This window comes from Erythrolamprus reginae, chromosome Z, assembly GCF_031021105.1.
Source record: "Erythrolamprus reginae isolate rEryReg1 chromosome Z, rEryReg1.hap1, whole genome shotgun sequence".
Classification (NCBI taxonomy): domain Eukaryota; kingdom Metazoa; phylum Chordata; class Lepidosauria; order Squamata; family Dipsadidae; genus Erythrolamprus; species Erythrolamprus reginae.
The window spans coordinates 52651263-52664202 of NC_091963.1; positions in this window are offsets into that span (position 1 = coordinate 52651263).

Genomic DNA, 12940 nt, shown 5'->3' on the forward strand with positions numbered 1-12940 from the left:
AAATGTATATTTTTCTTTTATGTACGCTGAGAGCATATGCACTAAGACAAATTCTTTGTGTGTCCAATCACACTTGGCCAATAAATTCTATTCTATTCTATTCTATTAAGTGTTCCCTTTATTTTTTTGAGCAGCATTTTGAATGGCCTGACTTTTGTATAGCAAAAATCTTAATATTTTATGTGGATCAAAACATTTCTAGTATTTTTTAAAAATAGTTTTTATTAATTATTTACACTAAAACAAAGACAAAGGGGAGAAAAGAAAACAATACAACAATACACACAATACACAAAAAAAGAATTAAAATTTATATATATATATATATATATATATATATATATATATATATATATATATATATATATAAAGATTGGAACTCCAGCCTGATGATGGTGAATGTGATTTCGCCGAAACGTCGCATAGACATGCAAAACATTACACAGGGCAAAACCCGAACTCAGAACAATCTACATATATATATATATATATATATACACATACATATATATATATGTTTTCGTAAATTTCCACGGGTATATGTATGTAGATTGTTCTGAGTTCGGGTTTTGCCCTGTGTAATATTTTGCATGTTTATGCGACGTTTCGGTTTATGCGATGTTTCGACGTTTCCATTTTACAACAGCACGAAGCTTGGAAACTTCAGCCTGATGATGGTGGATGTGATTTCACCGAAACGTCGCATAAACATGCAAAATATTACACAGGGCAAAACCCGAACTCAGAACAATCTACATGTTTAAGCTGAATTTGAAAATTAAGGGAGACTAGGATAGATCTATTTCAGCCTTATTTTGGCCTCATCAGCTAGCCATACCCACTGGGACTTGAACCTGCAACCTTTGCCTTGTAAGGCAGAGAATTATCCTCTAGGCTACAGTATCCAATCCCTTCAGCTCTGTACCAGGGGAGGGTTACATTTTGTGTCGAATCACCCTGGTATATTGAAGGAACATCACAGCTCCTTTTTTTTTTTGCCTCTCGGCCCAACCCAGGGCCATTTCCAAGGCAGTTAATTTTATTGATAGCCGACAATTCTATTCAAATATATATATTTGTTTTCGTAGATTTTCACCGGTATATGTATGTAGATTCTTCTGAGTTCGGGTTTTGCCCCATGTAATATTTTGACACTCAAAATATTACATAGACACTCAAAATATTATATACACGGGGCAAAACCCGAACTCAGAACAATCTACATATATATATATATCCCAATGACCAGTTAGGTGCCACAGAGTTGACCTTCTCTGGGTCCCATCAACTAAACAATGTCATTTGGTGGGACCCAGGGGAAGAGCCTTCTCTCTGGTGGCCCCGGCCCTCTGGAACCAGCTCCTCCCAGAGATCAGAATTGCCCCCACCCTCCTCGCCTTTCGTAAGCTCCTTAAAACCCACCTCTGTCGTCAGGCATGGGGGAATTGAGATATTCCTTCCCCCTAGGCCTATACAATTTATGCATGGTATGTTTGTGGATATGTTTGGTTATTAATAAGGGTTTTTAGTTATTTTAATATTAGATTTGTTATATGCTTTTTTAATTGTTGTTGTTAGCCGCCCCGAGTCTACGGAGAGGGGCGGCATACAAATCTAATAAATAAAATAATAAATAAATAAATAAATACATAATAAAACAAAACATATATTTGCCAGCCTGCAAGTTGGCATTGTTGCTACAGCTTTCACTATTGTTTACTATATTCATATATTTACAAGAATCTTGGTCATGTATATTTCACTCTTATATCCAGTATTTTATGATAAAGAAATAACAAAGTGTAACAAGATTGCTAGGAAATAATCTCTTTGACTGTAATGTAATTGTTTAAAGTTTTAAATATTTTTTTGGGTCAACTCAGTTATACCATCTTTTCAATGTCTAGTAGAATTCTGTATTATCTTTTTGTCAAATTTCCATTGTCAATTTATCCATTTTAGCAAATTTCATAGATTTTATTTATTATATTTAATGTTGATGGAATATTATTTAGGTTCCAATTTTGCGCAAATGTGATTCTGGCTGCAGTAGTTATGTGTATCATTAGATATCTGTCCTCTTTTGCTATTTTTGCCTGATAATTCCGAGCAGGTATAACTCTGGTTTTAGTGGAATTTGTAAATTTGTTCTTTGCTCTAAAAGACTTTTGATTTTAATCTAATATTTTTAGCTTTGGGGCAAGTCCACCATGTATGGTAGAAAGTTCCAATTTTCTTTTGGCACTTCCAGCATGTTGGTGATGTATTTGGAAACATTTTAGAAAGTCGGGCAGGTGGCAAAAGCTACCTGTAGAACATTTTATAGATATTCTCTTTATATTTAGATGTTGCCAATTTATAATTAATAGTCCATGTTTTCTCCCACTCATCAATATTAATAGAGTACGCAAAATTTTGTGCCCATGCTATCATGGGCCCTTTAACCTGATCTTCCATCACTTCGACATTAAGGAGTTGTTTATAAAATTTGGAAACCAATTTTTCTTCTGGGCCAGATAATATTTTGTCTAATTGATTTTTCTGTTTAAATTCCATTTTTTTATCTTCATTGTATTTTGACTTTATTTGTAGGTAATGAATCCAGTCAATAATAATTCCTTTATCTCGTAATTCTTGAATTGTATGTATTGAGTATCATCATTTAATAATTGCTCGTAGGTTAGTATTTTATTTGTATCTAATGTGTTTGGGTAAATTATTGCTTCTTTTTGAGATATCCAATTTGGTAATTGTGTATAATGTTGCCCTTTAATTTTTAACCAGATTTCTATTAGATTTTTCCTTATGTGGTGTTGTTTGAAAAAGCTATATAGTTTATTTTTTGCACCAAACAAGTAGGAGTGCTATCCAAATTCCAATTAGCAATAATCATCTGTCTCTTAAGGTTATCCAGTCCTTAATCCAAGTCATGGCTGCGGCCAGTGTTCCCTCTAATTTTTTTTCAGTGTGGGCGGAAAAGTATAGTGTCCTTCAGGACTGGGCAGCACAGAAGTCAAAATGAATGAATGAATGAATGATTGAATGAATGAATGAATGAATGAATGAATGAATGAATAAATAAATAAATAAATTTTCATGCCCGAGCGCCTGATTTTTTTTCACAGATGTCACCCGAGACAACTTATTGTGTAATTATTTGTGGCTCAGTGCTGGGGTAGAATAAGGTCCCTTCCCACTATGTTATTCTGTTATTTTATATTTCAATTAATATCATTATCCTCTTACAAATCCAGATAGGCCATCATGCTTACTCCTCCTTATACATTCTTCTTAAAAGAAACTAAAAAATTTTATACAACTTTTCCTAATTTATAGGGAAAGGTCATAAAATCATAGTACTGTATAACGAAAACATGATGGGCAACTATATTTGGTGATTGATTCATGAAACTGATTTGCAGTATAGTGATAAATCTCGGAAAACCACACACTTCTGAACAGTTTTTGGTAATCTGTGTAAATTTGCAATGCATATAGTGTTCTTAGTCTGACTGTATAAATGAGAAGATGCAAAATCATCTGTTTCTATGGTAAAAATGCATAATTTTCATTGCCGTGGTCACAAAAGCGAAGGTTATGATGAATGTAAGCAATTTTTAATTTGTTTTAGACATAAGCAATTGAAATATAACATTTAAAAGCTGAGAATAAAATTTGTTACATCTAAAAAGGAGTCAAAGCAGAGATGGGCTGCTAAGATGGAATGGTGACATGTGCTTACTCCCGTGGCTCTGAGTGCTAGCGCAATTATGCTACTGCACCTGGGCAGGTAGTGAAATCGTGCGTGGACATGCAGGGTGTCCATGTGCGATTTTGCTACCTGCCCAGGTGCAGTAGCATAATTGCACTGGACACTGCTAGTACTCAGAGCCACAGGGACGAGCACATGTCACCGTTCCACCTTAGCAGCCCACCTCTGAGTCAAAGTAACAACTAAATTCTATAATTAGTATTATTAATGGATGAAACATATATGAAACACTAATAATTCTTTGCAAGTATGTAAGAGCTCATATTAAGACTTACAAAGTGGCGCTCAAGGCGGCAAGATGCGCGTATCATGCCACCTTGATTGCATCAGCGGAATCCCGCCCAGCTGCTCTGTTTAGGGTGACCCGCTCCCTTCTTAACCAGGGGGCAATTGGGGAGCCGTTGCAGAGTAGTGCCAAGGATTTTAACACGTTTTTCGCTGATAAAATCACTCAGATTTGAGCGGACGTCGACTCCAATTGGAAAACAGAGTCGACTGACAACGAGTCAGTCAAGCGGACTGGGGCCCGTACTTGTCCACCTGTCTGGGAAGAGTTTGATCTGGTGACACCTGATGAAGTGGACAAGGCCATTGGAGCTGTGAGTTCCGCCACCTGTTTGCTGGATCCTTGTCCCTCCTGGCTGGTTTCGGCCAGTAGGGAGGTGACACGGAGCTGGGTCCAGGAGATTATCAACGCTTCTTTGGGGAGGGGGTCCTTTCTGGATCCTTACAAGGAGGCACTTGTGCACACCCTCCTCAAGAAGCCTTCCCTGGACCCAGCCATTCTCAACAACTATCGCCCAGTCTCCAACATTCCCTTTATGGAGAAGGTTGTTGAGAAGGTGGTGGCGCTCCAGCTCCAGCGGTCCTTGGAAGAAGCTGATTATCTAGGCCCTCAGCAGTCAGGATTCAGACCTGGCTACAGCACGGAAACTGCTTCGGTCGCGCTGATGGATGATCTCTGGTGGGCCCGGGACAGAGGGTTTATCCCCTGTCCTGGAGCTTCTTGACCTCTCAGCGGCTTTTGATACCATCAACCATGGTATCCTTCTGTGCCGACTGGAGGGGCTGGGAGTGGGAGGCACTGTTCTTTAGTGGTTCTCCTCCTACCTCTCCGGTCGGTCGCAGTCGATGTTAGTGGGGGGTCAGAGGTCGACCTCTTGGTTGCTCCCTTGTGGGGTACCTCAGGGGTCAGTCCTCTCCCCCCTGCTATTTAATATCTACATGAAACTGCTGGGTGAGATCATCCAAGGGCATGGGGTGAGGTATCATCAGTATGCAGATGATACCCAGCTCTACATCTCCACCCCTTGTCCAGTCAGCGAAGCAGTGGAAGTTATGTGCCGGTGCCTGGAGGCTGTTGGGGTCTGGATGGGTGTCAACAGACTCAAACTCAACCCTGATAAGACGGAGTGGCTGTGGGTTTTGCCTCCCAAGGACAATTCTATCTGTCTGTCCATCACCCTGGGGAGGGAATCATTGACCCCCTCAGAGAGGGTCCGCAACTTGGGCGTCCTCCTCGATTCACAGCTCACATTAGAGAAACATCTTTCAGCTGTGGCGAGGGGGGCATTTGCCCAGGTTCGTCTGATGCACCAGTTGCTCACAGTCACTCATGCCCTCATCACCTCGAGGCTCGACTACTGTAATGCTCTCTACATGGGGCTACCTTTCAAAAGTGTTCGGAAACTTCAGATCGTGCAGAATGCAGCTGCGAGAGCAATCATGGGCTTTCCCAAATATGCCCATGTTACACCAACAATCTGCAGTCTGCATTGGTTGCCGATCAGTTTCCAGTCACAATTCAAAGTGTTGGTTATGATCTATAAGGCCCTTCATGGCACCAGACCAGATTATCTCAGGGAACGCCTTCTGCTGCACAAATCCCAGCGACCAGTTAGGTCCCACAGAGTGGGCCTTCTCCGGGTCCCGTCAACTAAACAATGTCGTTTGGTGGGACCCAGGGGAAGAGTCTTCTCTGTGGTGGCCCCACCCCTCTGGAACCAACTCCCCCCAGAAATTAGAATTTGCCCCACCCTCCTTGCCTTTTGTAAGCTTCTTAAAACCCACCTCTGCCCCCAGGCATGGGGGAACTGAGATATTCTTTCCCCCTAGGCCTTTTTATGCATGGTATGTTTGTATGTATGTTTGTTTTTTATACTAAGGGTTTTTTAGTTGTTTTAGTATTGGATTGTTACATGCTGTTTTCATTATTGTTGTTAGCTGCCCCGAGTCTGCGGACAAGGGCGGCATACAAATCCAATAAATAAATAAATAAATAAATAAATAAATAAACAAACAAACAAACAAACCAATCAATCAATCAATCAATAAACATGGTAAAATATTCCAACTTCTCTGAACTGTAGCAAATTGGTAGAAAAAATATATTTTCTGCTAGAAGTCAGCAAATAAAAAAAAGCAAGAGTATCTTAGATGCTGCAATATTCCTAAGAGGAAAAATAATTTCACAATGACAGTCAAAATGTATAGATCAAGATCATATGTATACATCAAGGTGAATATCATTCAATTCAATTTTAATTTTAATTTCCTATATAGTTTTTCAGGTCATATTTGACTCATGTTGACTCAGCCATCCATCCTTCCTAGGTGGGTAAAATAAGGACCCGGATTGTGAGGGCAATATGCTGCCTCTTTTAAAAAGGGTTATTGCTAACATGTTGTAAACCACCCTGAGTCTAAGGAGAAGGGTGGCATTAAATAAAATGAAATGAAATGAAATGAAATGAATAAATAAATAAATAAATAAATAATGAATGAATGAATGAATGAATGAATCCTGATAGAATGGGAGTCTCAAATCTTCAGAGCAGGATTCAAATGTGTTGAGGAAGATCTGTAGTAGGTAGGATCCTAGAAAATATTATTTTTATATATGGAATTGCGTACAATGTTTGGACCTGTCCTGGTATACCAAGAGTTCTAAAAGGTTTTTACCATGTAAGCAGCTCCCTTTACTGTATAATATATGACTTTACTGTATAAACAGTCCTGATAATATACTGTTGGAATCTAACCAGATTAAACAATAGTGAAATGGCATTCAGAAATCATGTAAGACAACTGTTTATCAAATTATCTGAATAGGGCTAATTGATTTAATGCTCTTTTAATGTGCATTATATGTGTGCTTGGAATTCTTTAAAAAGAATATGATTTTTAGATATGCCGAAAGTTATTACCCATGCTTTATTGTTTTTCATTTTAAGGATAGAATTGGATTTTAGAATGTCAGTTTGAATTGGGGCAATCAGTGGTATGTAATATTTGTTATAGCATAAGGAATATTATGTATGTGCCACAGATAATCTGGAAGAAAAGTTGCCGTTCAACACTTTTGCTTTTGATAAATAAAATATAGCCATTTTATGTTGTTTCATGGTAGTATTTCTATGCTATCTTCTCCCAGAAATGCAAAGCAGTATTCCGCTTTGGATTTTCCCCTCAAACTGCTTTTGAATTAAGAGCTGAGAATGAATATATTATTTTTGGACTATAAGACACTCCAAACTATAAGACATATCTAGCTTTTGGGAAGGAAAATGGGAAAGGGGGAGAAGATCTGCCTCTGCTTCCCAGCATTCATCCAGTATTCATCTGGCCTCTTCAATACTGTGCCTTTGGTGTAGCCCATTCATTGCGGCCTATTGGTGCCACCATAGCCTGTTTGGCATGACCCATTCACTGATGCCCATTTGGCTGGGCCTGTTTCCTGATGCCTATTCAGCACGGCCTGTTCACCACCAGTGCAGCACAGTTGGCATTGCCCATTCACTGCCATGGCCTTTTCACTGGCATCACCCATTTGCCGCCATCACCCACCCATTCTAGAACAGCTGATTTGCACCACACCAAACCCCTTCTGCCTCAATATTTGGAGTATAAGACACAGACATTTCCACCCATTTTGGAGGGGGGGGTGCGTCTTATACTCAAAAATATGGTAATTATCCCATAGCTGTCCAATAAGGTTTCATGGCTGAAGATTAACTTGAACCTATGTTTCCTTAGTCTTAGCTAAATATCTTGATCACACTGACTTTCTTTTCAAAATTCATATCCTCCAAAGAGTTCTAGTATAGCAGCACATTAACATACATGTGCTTTCACTTTCAGAAACATTTTTTGGAGCAATCAGCAATCAATATTCCTATCTTTATAATTGTATGGAAGTCAATTATTATTACAGTATTTCTTAATTAAACGTATATTGTATTTTTCCACTAGTATGAAATGGCAGGCAGCCATTCTTATTCTCCCCCCATTTAGATAGGCCTGATAGGAACAAACCAAGTCAGATGCAAAGCTTTATAATGGTCAGGATTTATTCCTATACACAAGACTCAGAATGGAGCGTGTTAGCATCAAGGTATGCAAAGTCAGTGCTGGGAGCCTCTACCTATCAGCACTGTTTTAAACTACCCATCCTACTTCCTATCACCCAATTGCCCTGGTTCCATGCCCCATTCATCCAGATGCAACATCTGCCTATAACCAGCACCCAGTCCATATCCCAATGTCCAATGCCCAGGCTGGCAGTTCGTGTCAGCAGAAACCAGCTGGAGATATCTGATGCTCAGCTGGTCGATATGGAGCGTCGAAACTTAATAATGTCAGAGGTGCACCCATTTGCTTTGGAGTAGCTGCTACCATGCCTTGGTATGCTTCTTAACATACCAAGGCATGGTGAACCTGAAACTAGGGGCTCAATACTTATAATGTATGGGAGCGAGAATTACTAGTAGACATCATCATACCTTTGGTGTATTAAAATTTTTATATACATAATATATTTGTCAGTTTTAAAAACTGAATTCCTTCAAGAGTTCAAGAAGGCACACCAAGCATTTCCTATAAGATTTTCCCACAATTCTGTGGACCAGGTTGCATAAGACAGAGTGACTGGCCATAATCATCCAGTGAACTTCTATGACCAAGAATAGATTTGAATCTGAATCTCTATGGTTTTTACATGAAGTAGAGTGGAAAGAGGAAATATTTTGTGCAGATTTCCCACATTTATTCCTTCTTAGAAATAATTAAAAGAAGGTATCTACTGTGTTTCCATGAAAATAAGACCCTGTCTTATATTTTTTTGAACTCCAAACTAAGCGCTTGGCCTTATTTTTGTTGTAACCATATGACCACTGATAAGTTATCTGCTATAAGAAATATAGAGAAATAATATTAATAATAATAATATTAATAATTCCCAAAGTAGACATCTAAAAAATGCTTGATATCCTGGCATCTCAAGAGTTCTGAATATAAACTGACTATTGCCACCTCTTATAAAGAAAACCTGGTCAAAATGTTTTACCGTTGGCATATTACCCCAATTAAATTAACCAAAGTGAACAACAAACTTTCACCAATCTGTTGGAAATGTCAACAAGAATTGGGTACCTACTTTCATCTATGGTGGGATTGCAATAAAGCCAAAACCTATTGGGAGATGATTGGAAATTGGATTGAAGAAATATTAAATTTGACGCTCGACAAAACCCCTGAATGTTTTTTACTAGGTATAATTAGGCAAAAACTGTCAAAACCCCAAGCTCATCTTATCATCCACTTAACTACCGCAGCAAGACTTACATACGCGCAGTGGTGGAAAAATGAAGACCTTCCCCCAAAGGAAGCAATAGTTAGGAAAATAATGTACTGCGCAGAAATGTCGAAACTGACCCTATTAGTCAGGAACGAACCGTTAGATACGTTTAACAGTTGTTGGGACCCTCTCTATAAATGGCTAGGAAGCAACAGAGAGACCAATAGGCTTTAAGAAGGTAAAAAACCAAAAAACAAACAAACCATGAACTGTTACAAATCCGGTATAAAGTATTCCATTATCTAATATTATTACACGAGACTGTATATGTATTTAACTACCTAAACCTATCATTATTTTTTGCGAACTTCTTAACAATATATGTAAACGCAACACTGGTTTCTAACACTCTTGATAACCTATTCGAAATATGTTAACTGAGCAAAAATATCTAGATCTAATTTTCGTTTTCAATTCAACTCCCCTGCTTATTCGCCGATATTGTTATTAGTTTTGTTTTTGTTTGTTTGTTTGTTTTTTGTTTTTTGTCTTTTCCCTTTATATATGATATGCCCCGCATTGTACCATATGTTGTATATAACGATGTATATGTCTATATTTTAATAATAAAAAGATTAAAAAAAATAATAAAAAAAAAGAGTTCTGAATACTATCTTAACTCTATTCTGAAGTCTTTATTCTTCATTCTAATCTTAATTTAATCATGATTTTGATATGCTTTGAAGTCTAAATCCTAGTAAGGCTTGAATCCTGGCATCACCTATTTATTGGTTGTGTTAGCCTATTGTATGATCGATCACCCAGAGCTTATTTAGAATGCATGATAAAAGTTTGGAAATAGTTTCTCAAACTCTTTGGAATCTAAGTGATTTTTAAAAACTTTCTCCTACGCATACATAATAACATGCATGCACTTAATATATATTAAGTATTAAATAATAAGTATTAAGATTATTCACTTAATTTGCATGCTTATCTGTCATCTTAAATTATGGGTTTAAATTTTGTCAACTCTAATACAACATGTTTTTTGTTGCCCAACCTAAATACATTTTGAATATATATGTGTATTTTAAAAACAAAGGACAATTTTATTATTTAAATACAAAGAAGAAAAAGAGAATAAAATCTAGACTACAGTATTATGAAAGAAAAATAAACCGACCACACGGTGGCACTAAAGCCGTAGCAGTAAGTTGGCTTTTTGTAGCATAGATTAGATAATTGATTATTTTACTATTAAAGTACCATTATTTTTCTTTTTATCAGAAAAGATGCTATAAAATAAGAATTATCGTTCTCTCTCTCTCCTCTGTCTCTGTCTATCTCATTTCTAGACCACACATTAAATCTAAAGGAATGACATAGCATATGGCGTGTGTGTGTGCGCGCACACGCAATGACAAGCCTGCCCAGCCCCACCAGCACTCGCAGCACACCCGGTCCTGACTCTTACCTTTTGGAGAAGAGCCGAGGCTGCATGATTTCTCAATTCTTCATGTGTGACATGCCCCTCCTGCAGTAGTATCAGCCGTACCGTCTTCCTGCTTTGCCCTCGCTGCACCAAGATGCAGTGTGGGGACCAGGCTGGGCAGCCGGAGTTCAGGGCTGCTGCTGTTGCGGCTGCTGCCTGGCTGTGGTTCTGCCACTCTAGGCGCTGCAGCAAGATTCAGTTGCTGTGCATGTACAGTAACCAAAATCTTGAGCGAACGTCCTTCACGCAGCAAGATTTTGGCAAAAATCCACATGCGCGGAAGCAAAAAAATTGTGATTTTCACTGGAATCTCATTGATTGCAAACATGCATGGCATGTGCACGGTCAGCGGTAATGGAGCTGCAGTGCATTTCCATTGCCGGACCAGCATTTCCCCACATTCTGGCTGGGGCCCACCCCTGTGTATGTGTGTATTTGTTCATCTTACCCACTTGGTCAGATTATGTATGAATAATACACAGTCCTTGTTATTTGTGAAGATTCTATTCAAGCAGAAAACCATACTATCTATCTATCTATCTATCTATCTATCTATCTATCTATCTATCTATCTATCTATCTATCTATCTATCATCTATCAGCACATTCACATCATATTTATATAAAAATGCATTGAATAAAAATACAAAATATGAAATATAAAATCTAATATACTATAAATGTATGTCTAAATTACAGATATAATTGTCTGCTTTTGTGACAGCCAGCAAACTATCTACTATAGGCTCTATTTTAGCATCTGACTCTATGGCGAATAGTTTAGTTTTTAGTCTCACCATCACAATTCAGTGATGGTATTTTGTTCTGCTGCCCATAGGGCTGGTCAAATCCAGATATTTTTTCCAAAATGCAAGGCAAACTTGGTCATTTTAGATAGCAATTTTCTATTGTTTTCAAATATTGTTTATGTTAAAATCATCTTCATCAAGTACTTTGGCAGCAGAAGTAGCTGGATGTCTAGATCTCAAACCACTTTTGCTCCAGGCACTCTATGTTGTTCAATATTAGTAGCTGGGAGTTATCAATAATCTTACTTCTCTTGATAATTGACTCAAAACAGGCGGCCAATATGTGGCAGTAGTTACGATCATCCTACTAATGATGCACATTGACTCATGCAACAGTACATAAATCCTATTTGTGCATTGGCTATTAAGCCATTCTGGGGCACAATACTCGATTGCTGAATAAACCAAGCTGTGCAAATTTTCACAGTATGTCTGTTGTTGAGCACCAACTAGTTTTGCATAATTTGTAAGGATGTAATTGCTACCTTTTAAATTTGTCAGCAAACTTCATTAAGTGTTCTTTGTATGAAAGTTCTTGCCCAGGATAACCCCAGGATATTTGGGGTATTTATTTTGATTGAACTGGTTTCAAGGTACCTATTTGGGTGGTGATAATTACCTTGCTTACATCGTGTGATTCACATCAGCTACCTCTTTTTCTGTGTAGTTCTTTAATGGGTTTAGTGCAGGGACCTTTCAATAACTTCACTGATAATGCCATTTACAGACAATGTGTAGTTGTGATTGGAATGAGTTGTGAGTGCAGGGTATACTTCAGCAGTGCAGTTCACCATGATTGATCTGCATGTAGAACTAGCATTTAACAATATAATCGAGTTAATCACCACACATGATATTTGGATAGCACTAGTATCCCTTATGAATCATTTACCAGTATTTATATGGATAAAGCAACACAAAAAAACACACCAAAATTTAAAGCTTTCACCCATATGTTGATCTTGGACTAATGAAGGAGAATATACATGTCTCAGGATAATATTTCAGGATCCAATCTGGGTCAATCACCAGAACCAGAGGTAGTCTTCCGAACTTTTGGACTTGTACTGGAGCCCATCTTTAGGGAATTTCTCTCTAGCAAATGTGTTTTTCTGCGTGGTGTAGTATTTATAATGCCTATTGTATGTGGCTTTCTAGAACAAAATTGAATGGAATTGAGAGACTGGGCACTTTTAGCACCGGGCCGACATTTGCGTAGGTGCCGATAACATGGCACTGATTTCTGGTTTTGCTGGGAGGTCTCGCGTGGCAGCATGCCCTACGCAGTC